Raw genomic sequence first — 18,571 nt, 5'->3', positions numbered from 1 at the left:
TCGCCTTCCGCTACGCCATCTTCAGGCCCGTTTTTAAAGATAACAATAATAACAGAGTAAACTACATAGCAAATCGCCCATTTTGTTAAATTTTTTACACTGCTATTATTGTCTTTACACTGGGGTATGAAGATGGCGTTGTGGAATGCCGAAAATGAGCACAGAAATCGATTAAACTGGAAATCAAAACGGCTGAATGTGTTTTTGATGTGACAGTGTATTAATTCTCAACATTATGTCCTTTATTCTTCAAGTCTTCAAGTAAAGAGTTCTTTAAACTTGTCTGTATCAAGGGATACTTTAATTTTCGGAGACAATACTCAGAACATTCCTGCGGAAATGCTTTGTACAAAGTTAGCTAAATCTTCATATTATTGTAATAATGTGAACTATGTTTGACGTTGATTGGCGACTCCATGGAGTGTTGTGTGCACCACGACCAAATAGTGGATAGAATTGGAAGGAAAATCAGCATTGGCCGTATTTTGTTGTTTTATTGTCAGCAAAATCGATTTTCAGTCACTTGGTGACCATCCTCAGTGCTGTAATATACAATTAAAATTGGTAGGCACTGGTATCAAGCTATAACCACAAGCTCAGAGCGATCATATATGTGATCGCTCTAAGCTTGTGGTTATCATATATGTGATCGCTCTAAGCTTGTGGTTATAGCTTGACACCAGTGCCTATCAATTTTAATTGTATATTGCTGCACTGAGGGTGGTCACTAAGTGACTGAAAATCGATTTTGCTGACAATAAAACAACAAAATACGGCCAATGCTGATTTTCCTTCCAATTCTAATGTTTGACATATTATAGTTCCACTCAATCTCCTCCTGGAGCTAACCAAAGAACCCACAGTTGTACCGGCGAGCGTATTTTCATGCGGCACAACACCTCTGAATTTAAATTTGACCTATAATCTTTTCGATAAGCCGGTTACAGAACTTCAAAATGAGACGTTCTTTGAAGCCGATAGCTTGTTCTGCAGAGAACAATTAATGGGGAATGCTAGGGTGCTTGTTTGAGGAAGAAGGAGACAAAGTGATTGTCAGCGCACCTATACAAATGTAATAGGTCCAGTTCCCCCTCGGTTCTTCCATTTTTTTTCTGGCACTTGTAGTTTCTTTCACCTCTGGACATGATATGAGAGTGATAAAAAAAGTTAAAAATTGCACTGTAGGCCCCCAGTCAGAGTAAGGCAGTTCTAAGCCAGAAGAAGGCAAGTGCAATCCCCCGCCCACAGAAACCTGCCTAGTACTGTTCTGCAGTGTTCTTTTGCGTTAGGACGCCTTTAGATTTACACTTTTAACAAGGAAACAAATCGAAGGAAGAAAAGAAGATTGGGCTTACCGTCCCATCGATATGGAGGTCATTAGACGTGGGGCACAAGCTCGGATTCTGTCGAAGATGGTGAAGGAAACTGGCCGTGCCCTCTCAAAAGAACCATCCAGACACTTGCATGGAGCGATTTGGGGAAATCTTGGGAAACCTAAATTTTGATGGTCGAACGCAGGTTTGAACAATTGTCTACCGAATTAGAGTCCAGTGTGCCAACCACTGCGCTTCCTCGCTCTGCAATAAATCGAAAACCCTATGTGTGAGGGAGGGTGGGGGAGGGGAGGGAGAAACTGAGAGAGAGAGAGAGGAAAAGGGAGAGAGCTACACATCAATTAGAGTGTAGCGGTACTGCATTTGCAGTGGTCAGTCGTAGCCACGACCATAAAGCGACGCTGAGGGGGCAATGTTTCACAGTGGGACAGCAGGTAGAGAAAGAAGCTCTCAAGGCTAGGTCGGCAGACTCGAGCGTTGCCGTGGGGCGTGGCTGATCTCCGTGCAGGCTGCAGCGCGGGTTAATGGCCAGACATTACTCCCACCGCTTCATTCGCAAACCGCAGTGGCGCTCTGGAGCTTTCGCCGGGGTCGCACCGTGCTATGCGGGCCGCTAGGCGGCTTCCGCTTCGTGGCACATTCAGAGACACAACAGGAGCAAGAAAAAGGAGAGTGGGATAGAAAGAAAGGAAAGAGAAAGGGGAAAGGTGGAGAAGAGGTGAAGTGTGGGCGAGGGAGCCAATGGGCACGTACGCGAGGCGAACGGGAATAGCGAAGGATGCAGCTACAGGAAAACCCTACATCTTCCCTGGACCTGTCTTCATAACGGCTTCCACAACCCAGCAACTCTCTCCATCCCCCTTCCTCGACCTCCCGTCCTTTTTCTCTCCTCTTCGTCTTCTTTCACTACACCAGGAGAGGTTGTGCAGTGGTTATCACACTGGACTCGCATTAAGTGGGACATTGGTTCAAATACTTGTTGAAGTGTTGGCAGAAGAGCCAACACCGTGTTGCTAGAGGAGGCCGAAATGCACGCTTTTAAGCTCACGCAGGCTGGCGTGAGGTCTGGAACAGTTAAAGGATTTGAGTCTAACAAATAAAGTACGTAGCTGTTGGAATACTTAACTTTAATCCATAATTGGTGAACATCGCTCTGACTGTACATGCATCACAGGATAAACAGGAATAGATATAGGCGCCTTGCTAGGTCGTAGCAAATGACGTAACTGAAGGCTATGCTATCGCCTCGGCAAATGAGAGCGTATTTGTCAGTGAATCATTCCTAGCAACGTCGGCTGTACAACTGGGGCGAGTGCTAGGACGTCTCTCTAGACCTGCCGTGTGGCGGCGCTCGGTCTTCAATCACTGACAGTGGCGACACGCGGGTCCGACGTATACTACCGGACCGCGGCCGATTTAAAGGCTACCACCTAGCAAGTGTGGTGTCTGGCGGTGACACCACACTTGTCTGGCCAGAAAAATTTAGTTTCTTCCTGATTTCCCTAGATCGCTCTAGGTTCCTTCGAAAAGGATAAGGTCAGTTTCCTTACCTATCTATCCGAGCTTCTACGCCATCTCTAATTACCACACTGTCAACTGGATCTACCTTCCTTCTTACTTCTTCTACCCCCTTCCCGCAGTCACCCTCTTCATTAAGGTTTGGGGCATTGCAGGGAAGGCGTAGAAGAATGTGGATGTTGGAGTAGGAAATGAGGGAGATGATGGAGTGAGTAGGAAAAGCATAGGGATTTGGGACCATGAAAGAATCGTGGTCTAGGAGAGCCATTTTTGAGTGATTAAAACTACATGGGTCCTAGGTTCGAACCCAGCCACTGATAAAATTCTGAATAAAAGTGATCACCAGTAGCGGCCGAAATCATCCGGCATTAGGAGCCATCCTTCCTCTGTCAACGGCCTTGTCAAAGAGAGCGGAGACCAGGACAGAGTTCCAGGCTCTCTATTTACCTTAAGGTGGGAAATTCCTCTAAAAGTCGAACGAATCAGAAATGATGAAGTGTATGAGGATGTAGAAGGCGATGGAAAAGACTTCATTAAAGACAAGAAAAGTATCATCATGATCTCTCCATAGAAAATCTGAAATGCAAAGACCCAGTCTAGATATTGTGTAGTATGTGAAGTGAAATCGAAAGAAAATAAGGAATTTTGGTCGGAAGAAGGTAGGGTAACATCAACAGCAGCAACAAAACATATAACTTGAGTAGAGTTCGCTATGAATAGGAAGGTACGGCAGAGTTTGAGATACCGCGAACAGTTCAGTGTTAGGGCTGTTCTTATCAGATTCTACATGCCGATGTCGCGGACAGAAGACGAAGAGACAAAGTGAGTACATAAAGATATTCAACGGGTATTCAACATGTATAAGGAAACTTTGTACTCATCTGAGTCTATATCAGCTCCTGGCTATTCCTTACAATCCAATTTCTGATTTCGGAATCTCTGCCTGACCACCAAGAACCCGTTTCTCCAGTGAGGAAGGAAGTGGGACACTGAAGTACAAAGGAATGATGCGACTTGTTTGAAGTTCGCTTAGGGTGTGGATACTAAGCTAAAGAACATCACAGTAGGCAGTTCAGATGAAGAGCGGACAGCGCTGAAAAGAGCACTCACCGATGTTGGGCAGCCAGACATAAGTACATGGAAAGTAACTCCAAAGAAGCATTCGGTAACAAAAGGAATACTTCATTTAATCGGCAAAACATGGAATACAAAAACTTCCAGGGAATAGTGCAATATAAATCCCTTGAGAGTGAAATAAATCTGAACCGCATGACAGGGAAGATCAAACGGACACACGCAAAATGTGTAGAAATGAAAAAAAGAAACGATCGTCGGAAGGACTGACCGAGCAAATAGAAAAGCCAAAGCAGCCTTCGGTGAAATTAAAAGCCAGGGCGGCGATGCAGTGAGTGCAGTGGGAATTCCGCTGTTAAACGCAGAAGAGAGGGCGGATAGGTCTCTTTGCAAAGAAGTGATCTGTATCCACAAACTGAGAAGGCATTCTGATAAATGTAACAATAGCAAATGTAATATAAATGTGAACAGAAGATGAAGCTGTTGTTCGAAACCAGGAATGGGATTATGTGTGTAAATAAATACCATTATTATCAGTGATTAATTGATGTTTTCGTCGTTTCCTTCTTGTATTTTGTACACAGACGCTGTCTCAAAAGCGGTAGATTTCAAGAAAATAGCAGGAAGAGTTTTTTTCCAAGTGCTGTTAGTGCTGAGGTACTTTTATTTACTACAATCCAATTAGGAAATACAGCAATAGGTTTTTAAATAGTAGAACTGTAATCAACAAACAATTCTCATATTTTTTTTCAATTTTGGAACTCCAGAGATAATCACAGTTTGCTGTCCACCAGTTACCAATCATGTTTGAAAGGCTTTCTCCATGCTTTGGCAAATGTATAAAGTCTAGCGACATGCAGCGGAGTACCGAGAACACAAGAGCATCCAAAACGTAGTTTTTGAAGAAGATACCCTTAGAAGTTTTTCCATTTTCACTCTTAATATGTACTTAATAATATACAACTCAGCAATGCTAAGTGCTGCTTACCGAAACGCCACCCTTAGTATATTCACTTAATGACATCCTAGAAAATAGAATACAGAGACTTTATCTCGGTGTGTCTAAGAAAATGCAAAATATTCATGCACAGAAATACACGAAGACAATCATTAAACAATTAACTGCTTACCGTGCCCACTAACATGAATGCAATAGCAAGGACAACATTTGGGTTTGGCTTCATTCTATATCGAATTTTTCCTTCTCCTTTACTGAAATAATGGATATTAGAAGTTTTTTCAAGAAACGAAAAATTGACATAAATTCAACCAGTAGCGAGAATGAGTAAGAAAAACATAACAATGTAGTACCAAGAGGAATTTCTTGACCTCAAGTCGTAGAAAAATCTTTCGCTTCAACGTCTGGCACATCTAGGTCATGAGCAGAACAAAATTTTGACCCCGGTGTGGTTTTTAATAACTGTATAATGTCTTTGTCTGTCGAACAAAAATATTTCATTCTGAGGAATTGCGGGATACAGTCAGAAAATTAAAGCTTTAAAAATGACAATTCCTGCAACAAAAAGTTCTTTCGCCAATATAAACATTAAGCTGCATACTCAAAACTTTTGAAAGGAGTCCTATGTAAATTTTGTGTGTTATTTCTACAAAAAACGAAAAGGGTTTACAGAGGGGCATTTATTGCCAATGCGTTTCAAAAGTATATATGTTTCCATGAATCTGCAAGAAAGCGTGAAAATTCTCAGTGGCATAAATTATCAGTTGTTGAAGTCAACAACCGTACACCAATAATGGAAGGTAAACAAATGGCTCTGAGCACTATGGGACTTAACATCGGAGGTCACCAGTCCTCTAGAACGTACAATTAGTTAAATCTAACTAACCTAAGGACATCACACACAACCATGCCCGAGGCAGGATTCCAACCTGCGACCGTAGCAGTCGCGCGGTTCCGGACTGAAGCGCCTTGAGCCGCTCGGCCACAACGGCCAGCAGGAGGTAGTCAGCTGCCAGTAAATTTACATAATGTTGCTGATATACACGATGATGCTCTAAGAGAACATTTGGAAATAAGCAGCTGAAACGGAGAAATGGAAAAAAATATTCGAAATAACACAGTGGTTGTAGCTAACGCTGCTTTTGGCTTCTCAGTTTTGACAGATTAAACAACTGATATTGCATCAGTTGAGCAGCTATCTCCAGGAGAATGATGTCCCAAACAAATTAAACGGCAAGCGAATATTTCAGAAGAATTTTAGGGATCTGTGTCAATCTTAAATCGTAGTCCAGACAGTATATACATAGAAAATTCGATAGCTTGTTCAAATTTTGAACTGTAAATGGAAAATTTATTTGTGCAAGGGTACGACGATTGTTCTGTAGTGGTAAGAAAGGAAAGAGGTGTGCAAGCAAATAATTAAAAATGAGAACCAAAAAACGATATTTTTCGTTGATCCTCTCATCGACTCGGTTTGGTGGTGTTCGACATAAATAAGTGATATCCGGAATATAGTTGATACAGCAAAAGTCGTAATTTCTTTTTTCGAGAAATTTTGGCCAGAAGATTTGTTGCAGGAATTCTCATGTTGTATGAAACGCGACGGTTGCAGAAACAAAAAGTTATTCGAATATTTGTAGACAATTTTAAAATAATTGTGAAAAAATGCTAAGGCAAGATAGATGGAATACCTGTTGTACAATGCTTGCAGCACTCTGAAGAATATTTGCTAATCACTACTATAGACACGATAGCTTTAATGTTAGCATCAGTTTGTCAGGCTTTGCATGCTGCTGAGCTGAATTTACAGAAAGCAATTATCGATGTACAAGAAATAATGAACATCTTTAAAAAGCACAGGAAAATTCAGAATTAGTGTTTGAAAATATATTTACGACTGGTAAAAATGTGACAGATGAAATAAATATGAATATTTCAGTACCAAAGGGAACAAAGATACGATCCATTTTAATTCCATGTTTTCATCTTTATTTTCTCTTTGTTGTACTGATTTCCAAATGAGCATATAGAAACATTATATTTGTTTCAATTAGATCATCAGAAAATAAAACAGTTTACAAAAAAGAATTTGACAAAATAGCAACATATATTCAAAAATATTTTACAAATGAAACTATATGGTTCCAGAGACCTTTTCGAGACTCAAACATATGTGACGTATGCATGCAGACGGATTCGATGAATGAATATTTGTACTAACACTGGGATTCACACTCAGGTCTCCTGTCCACTGGGCATTGGTGAGCTTTTGCAGAGCTGTTCGGGCTTATGAGGAATACCAATTGGGCTGAAGAGTAAATGGGATTTCGGAATGAGGAGGGAGGTTTGCTAGGGTAGTACGTGGAGTAGTGTGCAAAACCACTAAATCGTTCAGTGTGTAGTTTTAAGCAATTGACGCAGATGGAATCCCCGAGAACATTTTATTCAGCTTGAATAGTGTTTATTTCCTCCTAAGAACTATGGCCGTCTTCTGGGACAATTAAATAAAGGAAGCTACTGAAATAAAAATTACCGCAAACACCCTGAATAGAGATGGTGGCTTGCAGCTCAGCGCTACGTGGAATCCAGCGATCGTGCGGTTGAAGAGGGCACATCGAATGCCGATTCAAAACACGCCCATGTATGGCAATGTCACGGGCACCAGTGACGTCACAGCTGGTAGCTAGCGTATATAAGGGCCCACCAACAGCACACTGGCAGTCATAACACTTGACAATGTCCAAAGAGTGCTTGGCCGAAAGCTCGTGTAGTTTCAAGCAATTGACGCGGTTGGAAACCCGACAACCTTTTATTCAATGTTATCGCCGCGAGATTCTGCATTGATACACTATTCCAGTTGTTTACCCACAGCTGCCAAATGAAAAGCGAGAAACATATTGACGTTTTTTTAGAGCTATTAACACTAATGTGACTGGATGGAACCGTGGATCTCTGATGATGGATTTCGAAACTGCCGTTTTCAAGCAGCTAACAGTTTGTTTCCTGGAAGCAAGATTACTGGTTGCGACTATCATTTTAATCGAGGTTTTTGGAAACGAGTTTAGTGTTGTCGCCTCGCTCCAACCTATAAGTAAAATGAGGGGATACACTGTAGCATAGGAATGTGTTCTGCTCTAGCATATCTTCCCCTGGAGATGTTGAATGATGGTTGGCTGTGTACTGAAGACAGCACGCCTGAAAACAAATAGCTTCAAGACTTTTACGAATGGCTCGATAACGAACATAAGAGACACGTGGAATTTCATCGCACTAATAACGTCTCTCCATTAATACTAGAAGTCCATCCGAATGTTTACTCATTAGTGAAAAAATCTTCGAGAAGATGTAGGATACCACGGCAACCAGTTTGACAGACTAATTTTAAACTTTGATGGGAAAAGAAGGGAAAAGTCACTAATCAAGACTGACGAAACAATTGTAGAGGTTTTAAGGGAGGAGGGGGGGGGGGGGGAAGGGGGTAGGACATGAAACGGGCCAACTTGGAGCTTGAAGTAGGAGAGGCAGCACAGGACATTTTAATTTCCACTGTCTACATTTTTACAAATAAATCCATAAAACTTTGTCAGCATGACCAGTAAGGATTCAGAATTCGCACTCATAGCAGTGTAAGTTCAAAAACATAACAAAATATTTTTTATGTGAAATTTCATCATTTTTTCACTTACTATTGGCTGAATTTGTTGCTATAGGTACACTTTTCTTCATAAGTAAGACAGAGTCTTCGATGAATTTTGCACAGCGTACAAACCATACTCACAGGTGTATGGAACTCTAGAATTTATTTAATTTATGAATAAATGGATGAGCTGTTACATTTTAAACTTCATGTTTAGAACAAAGCTCAAATGTTATATTTACTCGTAATTATCTCAATTTTTACTCCATTTTTAATAGATTTGGAAAATTTGGAATTCCATACACCTGTAAGATCAGTTTGTACGATTTGCAAAATTCGTCGAAGAATGTCTCTGACTTGCGAAGAAAGTGTACCTATAGCAACCACATAAAAAATTTTGTTATGTTTTTGAACTTCCACTGCTATCAGTGTAAATTCTGAATCCTTCCTAGTTATCCTGACAGAGATTTATGAATTCATTTGAACAAGTGTAGTCAGTGGAAATTAAAATGTTCTGTGGGGTCTCACCTGCTCCAAGTCGGCCTCTTTGACGTAATACCCCCTTAAAGAAATTAAAAACTGATGGGCACTTAAAAATGATCATAAGTTCCCATCAACGTAAAATCATTTTTAAGTTGTGTGGCCTACGCACGGAAGTTATAATGACGAAGAAAACGTCAAAATCACTCAAAAGTTTGTAAATATGGAAAAGAAGTTTAATGTAATCTTCCGAAATTATCATAAAAAGTGTGACCGGCCGCAATTTTCCAACCTACCACTATATGTCGAAAGTTATTTCTAGTAACACGTATCATAGAGTACAGCAGGCCCGTTGTAGATGCGGCTAGGCAAGCAAGAGCGGTCACGCTCGCTCGCCGGTTGGGTTGTGGGCACTCGACGTAAAACGGGTCTGTTACACATCGTTACGTAGCGCAGCACACCGACTGGTAGCGCAGGAGTGTGAAACAATGTGCTGCCCTCAGCAGAATGACCATAATTAAGTTCGGTGTAACCTCATATACGAACGTATAGTTTATACGGCTCGGTGCTTAAGGGGAGACTCCACCCAAATATGTAACTTTTCTTCTATTTTGTCGATAGTAGTCAAATTTTACAGTCTTGTCTACTCCGTAAAAACGTAGCAACACCAAAGTTCTGAAGTCCATAACTACATTGGTTTTCGAGTTTTGAATTTTTAATGTGATTTTAACGGTATTCTTGAAAAAAAAGGTGTGCTACGCACACCACAGTTTCCACATGCGGGATTTTGTAGGTATTGTCACAAGACATAGTTCAACGGTTCTACGCATTCCTTTTATGAGAACTATTACACTACTGGCCATTAAAATTGCTGCACCAAGAAGAAATGCGGATGATAAACGCGTATTCATTGGACAAATATATTATACTAGAACTGACATGTAATTACATTTTCACGCAATTTGGGTGCATAGATCCTGAGAAATAAGTACCCAGAACAACCCCCTGTGACCGTAATAACGGCCTTGATACGCCTGGGCATTGAGTCAAACAGAGCTTGGATGGTGTGTACAGGTACACCTGCCGATGCAGCTTCAACACGATACCACAATCAACAGTAGTGACTGGCGTTTTGTGACGAGCCTGTTGCTCGGCCACCATTGACCAGACGTTTTCAATTGGTGAGAGACATGGAGAATGTGCTGGCCAGGGCAGCAGTCGAACATTTTCTGTATCCAGAAAGGCCCGTACAGGACCTGCAACATGCGGTCGTGCATTATCTGGCTGAAATGTAGGATTTCGCAGGGATCGGATTAAGCGTGGAGCTACGGGTCGTAACACATCTGAAATGTAACGTCCACTGTTCAAAGTGCCGTCAATGCGAACGAGAGGTGACCAAGACGTGTAACCAATGGCACCCCATACCATCACGCCGTGTGATACGCCAGTATGGCGATGACGAAAACACGCTTCCAATGTGCGTTCCCCGTGATGTCGCCAAAGACGGATAAGACCATCATGATACTGTAAACAGAACTTGGATTCATCCGAAAAAATGTTTTGCCATTCGTGCATCCAGGTTCGTCGTTGAGTACACCATCGCAGGCGCTCATGTCTGTGATGCAGCGTCAAGGGTAACCGCAGCTATGGTCTCCGAGCTGATAGTCCATGCTGCTGCAGACGTTGTCGAACTGTTCGTGTAGATGGTTGTTGTCTTGCAAACGTCCCCATATGTTGACTAAGTGATCGAGACGTGGCTGCACGATCCGTTACAGCCATGCCGATAGCCGCCCGGAGTGGCCCACAGCGGTTCTAAGCACTACGGTCGCAGCTTCGAATCCTGCCTCGGGCATGGATGTATGTGATGTCCTTAGGTTAGTTAGGTTTAAGTAGTTCTAAGTTACAGGGGACTGATGACCCCAGAAGTCCCATAATACTCAGAGTCATTTGAACCGTTTGAACCATTTGAACCACGCGGATAAGATGCAATCTAACTGCTGGTGATACGAGGCCGTTAGGATCGAGCACGGCGTTCCGTATTACCCTCCTGAACTTACCGATTCCATATTCTGCTAACAGTCATTGGATCTCGACCAACGCGAGCAGCAATGTCGCGATACGATAAACCGCAATCGCTATAGGCTACAATCCGACCTTTATCAAAGTCTGAAACGTGATGGTACGCATTTCTCCTCCTTACACGAGGCATCACAACAACGTTTCACCAGCAACGCTGGTCAACTGCTGTTTGTGTATGAGAAATCGGTTGGAAACTTTCCTGATGTCAGCACGTGGTAGGTGTCGCCACCGGCGCCAACCTTGTGTGATTGCTCTGAAAAGGTAACCATTTGCATATTACAGCATCTTTTTCCTGTCGGTTAAATTTCGCGTCTGTAGCACGTCATCTTCGTGGTGTAGCAATTTTAATGGCCAGTAGTGTAATAATCTGTTTTCAGTGTATATTTCAAATTCCAGCCTTAAATTTTCTTTAATCATCGGTGCATAAATATGATGATAAAATAAGTAGACTATGTTAACTGAATCTTCAGTCGGTTCTTGGTAGAACAACATAAATGTAAAGCGCCAGTTTGCTTTTGTTCTACAGCAGCACTTTTATTGTGCTGACCGGTTTTCGGCTCACAAGTACCTTTTCAGACATGTGTTGGCTGTGTATCTAGGAGTGGTATACAACCTGTAGCAAAATACTGAACGCCTGCAAGTATAGGCTTTCCAACTCTGTTAAGAACACCACATTCCAATGTGTTTTCAGTAGCAAAGATCCAGTTATTAGCCAAAGAAGGGGTATACAAAATTACCTGTTCTGATTGTGACAAGTTTTAGTCTGGCAGAGATGTAGCATCCAGGCTGGGTGGACATAAACACAGCTGGAGGTTGCAGAATTCCGACTTTATATTTGCCCAGCAAGGGTCACAAGTACCAGCTGAAGTCCCATGTCCTTCAATTAGCAAACAAAGGCCAAAAACTCAACCTGCTGGAAGCCGTGGAAATTAACAAACACCTGGCTCACAGTAATGATCTAATATTTAATGACCTGGAGCAGCTTAATACTTCCCGTCTCCTAAACTTCACTTAATCCCCTCCATTTTCCATTACTTCCCACACTGTCTACACCTACATATTTCCCCGTTTTCCTGTATTCATTGAATTCTTTTATTTTATTGACATTATCTGTGTAATCCATATAGACTGTTGTTACAATTGTTAAGTCGCCCTTTAATTAGTACTTGTTTTACTCTCCGTGTTTAATACCACTTGAGATGTCTCACCAATTACTATTTTTATTTTACTTGTTTTATTTATTTAATGCAAACTGTTACACGGGCACAATTTTGAGCATAGTGTTAATGTTTTTCCTGTTTGCTCCATTTCTATTTGTATATTGTTCAACTTTACTCTTTTTTAAAATGCAATACCACCACACTCCCAGAGGTAGCATTTACTGTATGTTCCCTCTCACTCCACCAATTTGCTGCATTTATTCATTTCTGTTACTCTTATTAATATTGCTTAAGTTCCCCATATATTCTGTAGTTACATTCATAATTGATAATTCTTTCTTTCAATTGCTTTGTGTATCACTCTCCACGTTTTATGGCTCCTGAAGTAGCCTTGCGAAGAATTAATTTCATTTTATTCTATAGGTTTTGTTTATTAATGTAAACTGTTATGTGCGCTTCCTGTTAAAGTTTTTCCTGTTTGTTGTTGTTGTTGTGGTCATCAGTCCTGAGACTGGTTTGATGCAGCTCTCCATGCTACTCTATTCTGTGCAAACTTCTTCATCTCCCAGTACTTACTAAACCTACATCCTTCTGAATCTGCTTAGTGTATTCGTCTCTTGGTCTCCCTCTACGATTTTTACCCTCCACGCTGCCTTCCAATGCCAAATTTGTGATCCCTTGATTCCTCAAAACATGTCCTACAAACCGCTCCCTTCTATTTCTCAAGTTGTGCCACAAACTCCTCTTCTCCCCAATTCTATTCAATACCTCCTCATTAGTTATGTGATATACCCATCCAACCTTCAGCATTCTTCTGTAGCACCACATTTCAAAAGCTTCTGTTCTATTCTTGCCCAAACTATTTATCGTCCATGTTTCACTTCCATACATGGCTACACTCCATACAAATACTTTCAGAAACGACTTCCTGACACTTAAATCTCTACTCGATGTTAACAAATTTCTCTTCTTCAGAAACGATTTCCATGCCATTACCAGTCTACATTTCATATCTTCTCTAGTTCGACCATCATCAGTTATTTTCCTCCCCAAATAGCAAAACTCCTTTACTACTTTAAGTGTCTCATTTCCTAATCTAGTTCCCTCAGCATTAACCGACTTAATTCGACTACATTCGATTATTCTCGTTTTGCTTTTGTTGAAGTTCATCTTATATCCTCCTTTCAAGACACTATCCATTCCGTTCAACTGCTCTTCCAAGTCCTTTGCTGTCTCTGACAGAATTACAATGTCATCGGCGAACCTCAAAGTTTTTATTTCTTCTCCATGAATTTTAATACCTACTCCGAATTTTTCTTTTGTTTCCTTTACTGCTTGCTCAATATACAGATTGAATAACATCGGGGAGAGGCTACAACCCTGTCTCACTCCCTTCCCAACCACTGCTTCCCTTTCATGTCCCTCGACTCTTATAACTGCCATCTGGTTTCTGTACAAATTGTAAATAGCCTTTCGATCCCTGTATTTTACCCCTGCCACCTTCAGAATTTGAAAGAGAGTATTCCAGTCAACATTGTCAAAAGCTTTCTCTAAGTCGACAAATGCTAGAAACGTAGGTTTGCCTTTTCTTAATCTTTCTTCTAAGATAAGTCGTAAGGTTAGTATTGCCTCACGTGTTCCAACATTTCTACGGAATCCAAACTGATCTTCCCCGAGGTCGGCTTCTACAAGTTTTTCCATTCGTCTGTAAAGAATTGGCATTAGTATTTTGCAGCTGTGACTTATTAAACGGATAGTTCGGTAATTTTCACATCTGTCAACACCTGCTTTCTTTGGGATTGGAATTATTATATTATTCTTGAAGTCTGAGGGTATTTTGCATGTCTCATACATCTTTCTCACCAGATGGTAGAGTTTTGTCATGACTGGCTCTCCCATGGCCGTCAGTAGTTCTAATGGAATGTTGTTTACTCCCGGGGCCTTGATTCGACTCAGGTCTTTAAGTGCTCTGTCAAACTCTTCACGCAGTATCTTATCTACCATTTCGTCTTCATCTACATCCTCTTCCGTTTCCATAATATTGTCCTCAAGTACATCGCCCTTGTATGAACCCTCTATATACTCCTTTCACATTTCTGCCTTCCCTTCTTTGCTTACAACTGGGTTTCCATCTCAGCTCTTGATATTCATATAAGTGGTTCTCTTCTCTCCAAAGGTCTCTTCAATTTTCCTGTAGGCAGTATCTATCTTACCCCTAGTGAGATAAGCCTCTACATCCTTACATTTGTACTCTAGCCATCCCTGCTTAGCCATTTTCCACTTCCTGTCGATCTCATTTTTGAGACGTTTGTATTCCTTTTTGCCTGCTTCATTTACTGCATTCTTATATTTTGTCCTTTCATCAATTAAATTCAATATTTCTTCTGTTACCCAAGGATTTGTATTAGCTCTCGTCTTTTTACCTACTTCTTCCTTCACTGCTTCATCCTTCAGAGCTACCCATTCTTCTTCTACTGTATTTCTTTCCCCCATTCCTGTCAATTGTTCCCTTATGCTCGCCCTGAAACTCTCCACAACCTCTGGTTTAGTCAGTTTATCCAGGTCCCATCTCCTTAAATTAGTACCTTTTTGTAGTTTCTTCAGTTTTAATCTACTGCTCATAACCAATTGATTGTGGTCAGAGTCCACATCTGCCCCTGGAAATGTCTTACAATTTAAAACCTGGTTCCTAAATCTCTGGCTTACCATTATATTATCTATCTGATACCTTTTAGTATCTCCAGGATTCTTCCATGTATACAACCTTTTTTTTCCTGTTTACTGCCTTTACATTTATTTACTGTTCAACTTTTTACATGTTACGTTGCATTACAACCATACTGTCAAAGATGTTATTTACTGTACATTTCTGCTGCAGTCTAGATGTGTAACTTATTTTCCAATGTCATTTAGAAAAATTGTAACTTCTTTGGCGACAATAGCCGGTAAATGTCTGAAAATGGCCTTGTAAGCCGAAAACCGATTAACACAATAAAAGTAATTCTGTAGAAGAAAAGCAAACTAGCCCTTTTCATTTGTTATAAACAAATCACATTTTCGATAATGTTAATACAGGGAGGTATGGAAACACATCATGACTACTTCCTGCAAAGTTTCACTCATTTCTGACAAAAAGTTGGCGCTGAGGTTAGAAAAACAATCGTATGGTAGAATGGTTTTCAACCTTTTATCAAAAAATGAGTGTGTTTACAGCCATAGATCCACTAAAATTCACCAGCATCACAACGTTTTCCCTACCTGCATGTATGAGGCTACTTCTTGTATTTTCAAGATGAGGGTAGTCTTCTCTTGAAATTTCTGAATAAAAATCTACTCGCAGTCTGCCTGAGGAGATGCAGAGAAAGAGAGTCAATACCTATTTTCTTTGAGCTTGTTGACTGTACTGAAGAGGACTTCAGTGTATTCTCTAAATTTATATTTACACAGTCAAAGTAACTGATTTCCAATGAATGACTGGCAATTGTTTCACTTCAGTTTTTCTGGACATCTGGCAACTTGTTATTCCTATTTTGAGTTTATGCCAAGTTCGGAGTTAAGTTGTTTCTGTTTGATAGTGACAGAAATCAAAAATTATCTTTGACATTTTTCAGTGTGTCACAGCCTCTTACGTAGACCATATTTCAAACATTTCTTAGACGTACGTATAATTCGAATACAGCCAAACCGTTTTGGGATCCAAGAGTAAACGCTGCAGACATGTGAAATACCAGTTAATTTTTCTTTTATTTTGAAAAATTTGAAGTATTAGGGTGGACTCCCCTTAAAATGGAGAGTAGATGTTCTTAAAGGGATAGAAAGTAGCATGATGGTCGGGTTAGGAACTTCAAAGCGGTTAGGTACAACATCAATTTATCAGTGCAGGACGCCTGGTGTACATATTTATTGTATGTGGTGGTGTCTTATTTAGTGCTTAGTACATACGTAATGTGCTTCAAAACTTTGATCGCAGCGAAAAAACTCAGTTTATAAAAAGATGACAATAGGTTCAATGCAAAATATTATGGACACTTGGAAGGCGAAAAGCGAGAAGCGAATGTGAAAGGAACTTTTTTAAGCGATGTGACTGAAGGAAGTATTCATAATATAGGAGCAGGGAAATGAATATATCAATAATTTTTCCAACATTTTCAGTACGAAAATAACTTTTTGTTTTCAGGATTACCACTCAACAAATGAATCTGCAATTAGATCAAGATACCATACTGATTTACAAATTGTAAAGGTATGTGCAGTTTCACATATATTCGGGTTCCGTTGATACTGTGAAAACTCGGCTGCACTTAGAAGTTATACACTACAGGGTCACGTTTGCGTGATTAGTTTTATAGCAAAATTAGTTTCGTAAGACTTCTGTTTCCTCAGTGTAAACCGTGTCGATTTTACAAGTCTGCAGCTACGATTATATCGATTATGTGGATGTCTACCATTATATTGATGTTTAGACTTCGAATTAGCATTACTCGAAAACTGGTACCAGACTTTACTGAAAAACATTACATTCATTGACATTCTGTGTTTTTATGTTTGATGTTTAAATAAAATAGATACGAAATATAAATCTGTTAAAATACAAATTTCATCCTGAAACGTCAGTTATCATTAGGCTGTAATAGTCGTAAGAAATATCGTGTTCCTTACTTAGCTTCCCCACCTGTTTTGCGTCATAAAAATAGTAAAAGAGATGTTGAATTTCATTGGCAGTTGTCATTAAGTTGAATTCCATTGACAGTTCTCATTAAGCTGTATTTCATTGTCAGTTCTCATTAATACAACAGTCGTAGAAATAATTTTCTACGAAACGCGTCAATGAGCCACCCTGCAGCGACGCATGGATGCTCTGTGCTGTGGTGTGAGTGCGAACCAGCTCGCAAGAGCGGCTGTGCTGAACTGCTAGACTCCCTAGCGCGCTTGTACCTGAGGAAAACCGGTTAGCCCCGTGCAAATATCACTCCGTGTAAGTGTTCCAGCCCCCTTGCACCCTACGTCCTCAATTATTTGTTGTATATACTCCATTCTCCGTCTTCCCCTACAATTTTTACCAGGTACATCTCCCTCTATTGGCGTGCAAGTTATTCCCTGATGTCTTTAACACGTGTCCTACCATCATGTACTTTCTTCCTTGAGTGTTTCTCACGTGTCCCTGTCCTCACTGGTTCGATGGAGAGCCTCCTCATTTCTTACCTTACCAGTACATCCATTTTTCAGCATATTTCTATAGCATAACATCTCAAAGACATCGATTCTCTTTTCCAGTTTTCTCACAGTCAATTATTTTCTCACAGTCAATTATTCAGCAAAACACCATAATTTATGTCCCAGGCGTGCGTTCTTAGAAATTTCTTCTACAAATTAAAACTAATGTTTGATATTAGTAGTCATCTCTTCCCCAGGAAGTTTGGTTTTTGGTGTTCCTTGCTTCGTCCATCATGCGCAAATTAGCTTCTAAGCCAGCCAAATTGCTTCACTTCCTCTGCTTCGGATCCCTGATTTTAAGTTCGTCGCTAATTTCATTTGTGCTATTTATGCTATTTCTCTTTACTCTCGTCTGTCTTGTGGTTTACTCTCGATCCATTCTCTGCACTGAATAGAGTATTCGCTACATCCAGTATGTGATGACCTTAAAATGAATGTAATGTCTCACCAGCTCTTCCCACAATTACACCAAGTAAATCGCCTGTTGTCTTTGTATTTGTGATTAGAGAAGAAGTGTAGTAAGCATTTCATTCACTCATAAATACTGGTATTTTATTGAATTTATTTACTGCACTCACTGCGTTAGTACACTACTGGTCATTAAAATTGCTACACCACGAAGACGACATGCTACAGACGCGAAATTTAACCGACAGGAAAAAGATGCTGTGACATGCAAATGATTAGCTTTTCAGAGCATTCACACAAGGTTGGCGCTGGTGGCGACAGCTACAACGTGCTGACATGAGGAAAGTTTCCAACCGATTTCTCACACACAAACAGCAGTTGAACGGCATAGCCTCGTGTAAGGAGGAGAAATGCGTACCATCTCGTTTCCGACTTTGATAAAGGTCGGATTGTAGCCTATCGCGATTGCGGTTCATCGTATCGCGATATTGCTGCTCGCGTTGGTCGAAATCCAATGATAGCAGAATATGGAATCCGTGGCTTCAGGAGGGTAATACGGAACGCCGTGCTGGATCCCAACGGCCTCGTATTACTAGCTGTCGAGATGACAGGCATCTTATCCGCATGGCTGTAATGGATCGTGCAGCCCAGTTTCGATCCCTCAGTCAACAGATGGGGACGTTTGCAAGACAATAACCATCTGCACGAA

This window comes from Schistocerca americana, chromosome 9, assembly GCF_021461395.2.
Source record: "Schistocerca americana isolate TAMUIC-IGC-003095 chromosome 9, iqSchAmer2.1, whole genome shotgun sequence".
Taxonomy (NCBI): Eukaryota; Metazoa; Arthropoda; class Insecta; order Orthoptera; family Acrididae; genus Schistocerca; species Schistocerca americana.
The sequence above is the reverse complement of the archived record's forward strand: the minus strand, read 5'-3'. Positions refer to the sequence as shown.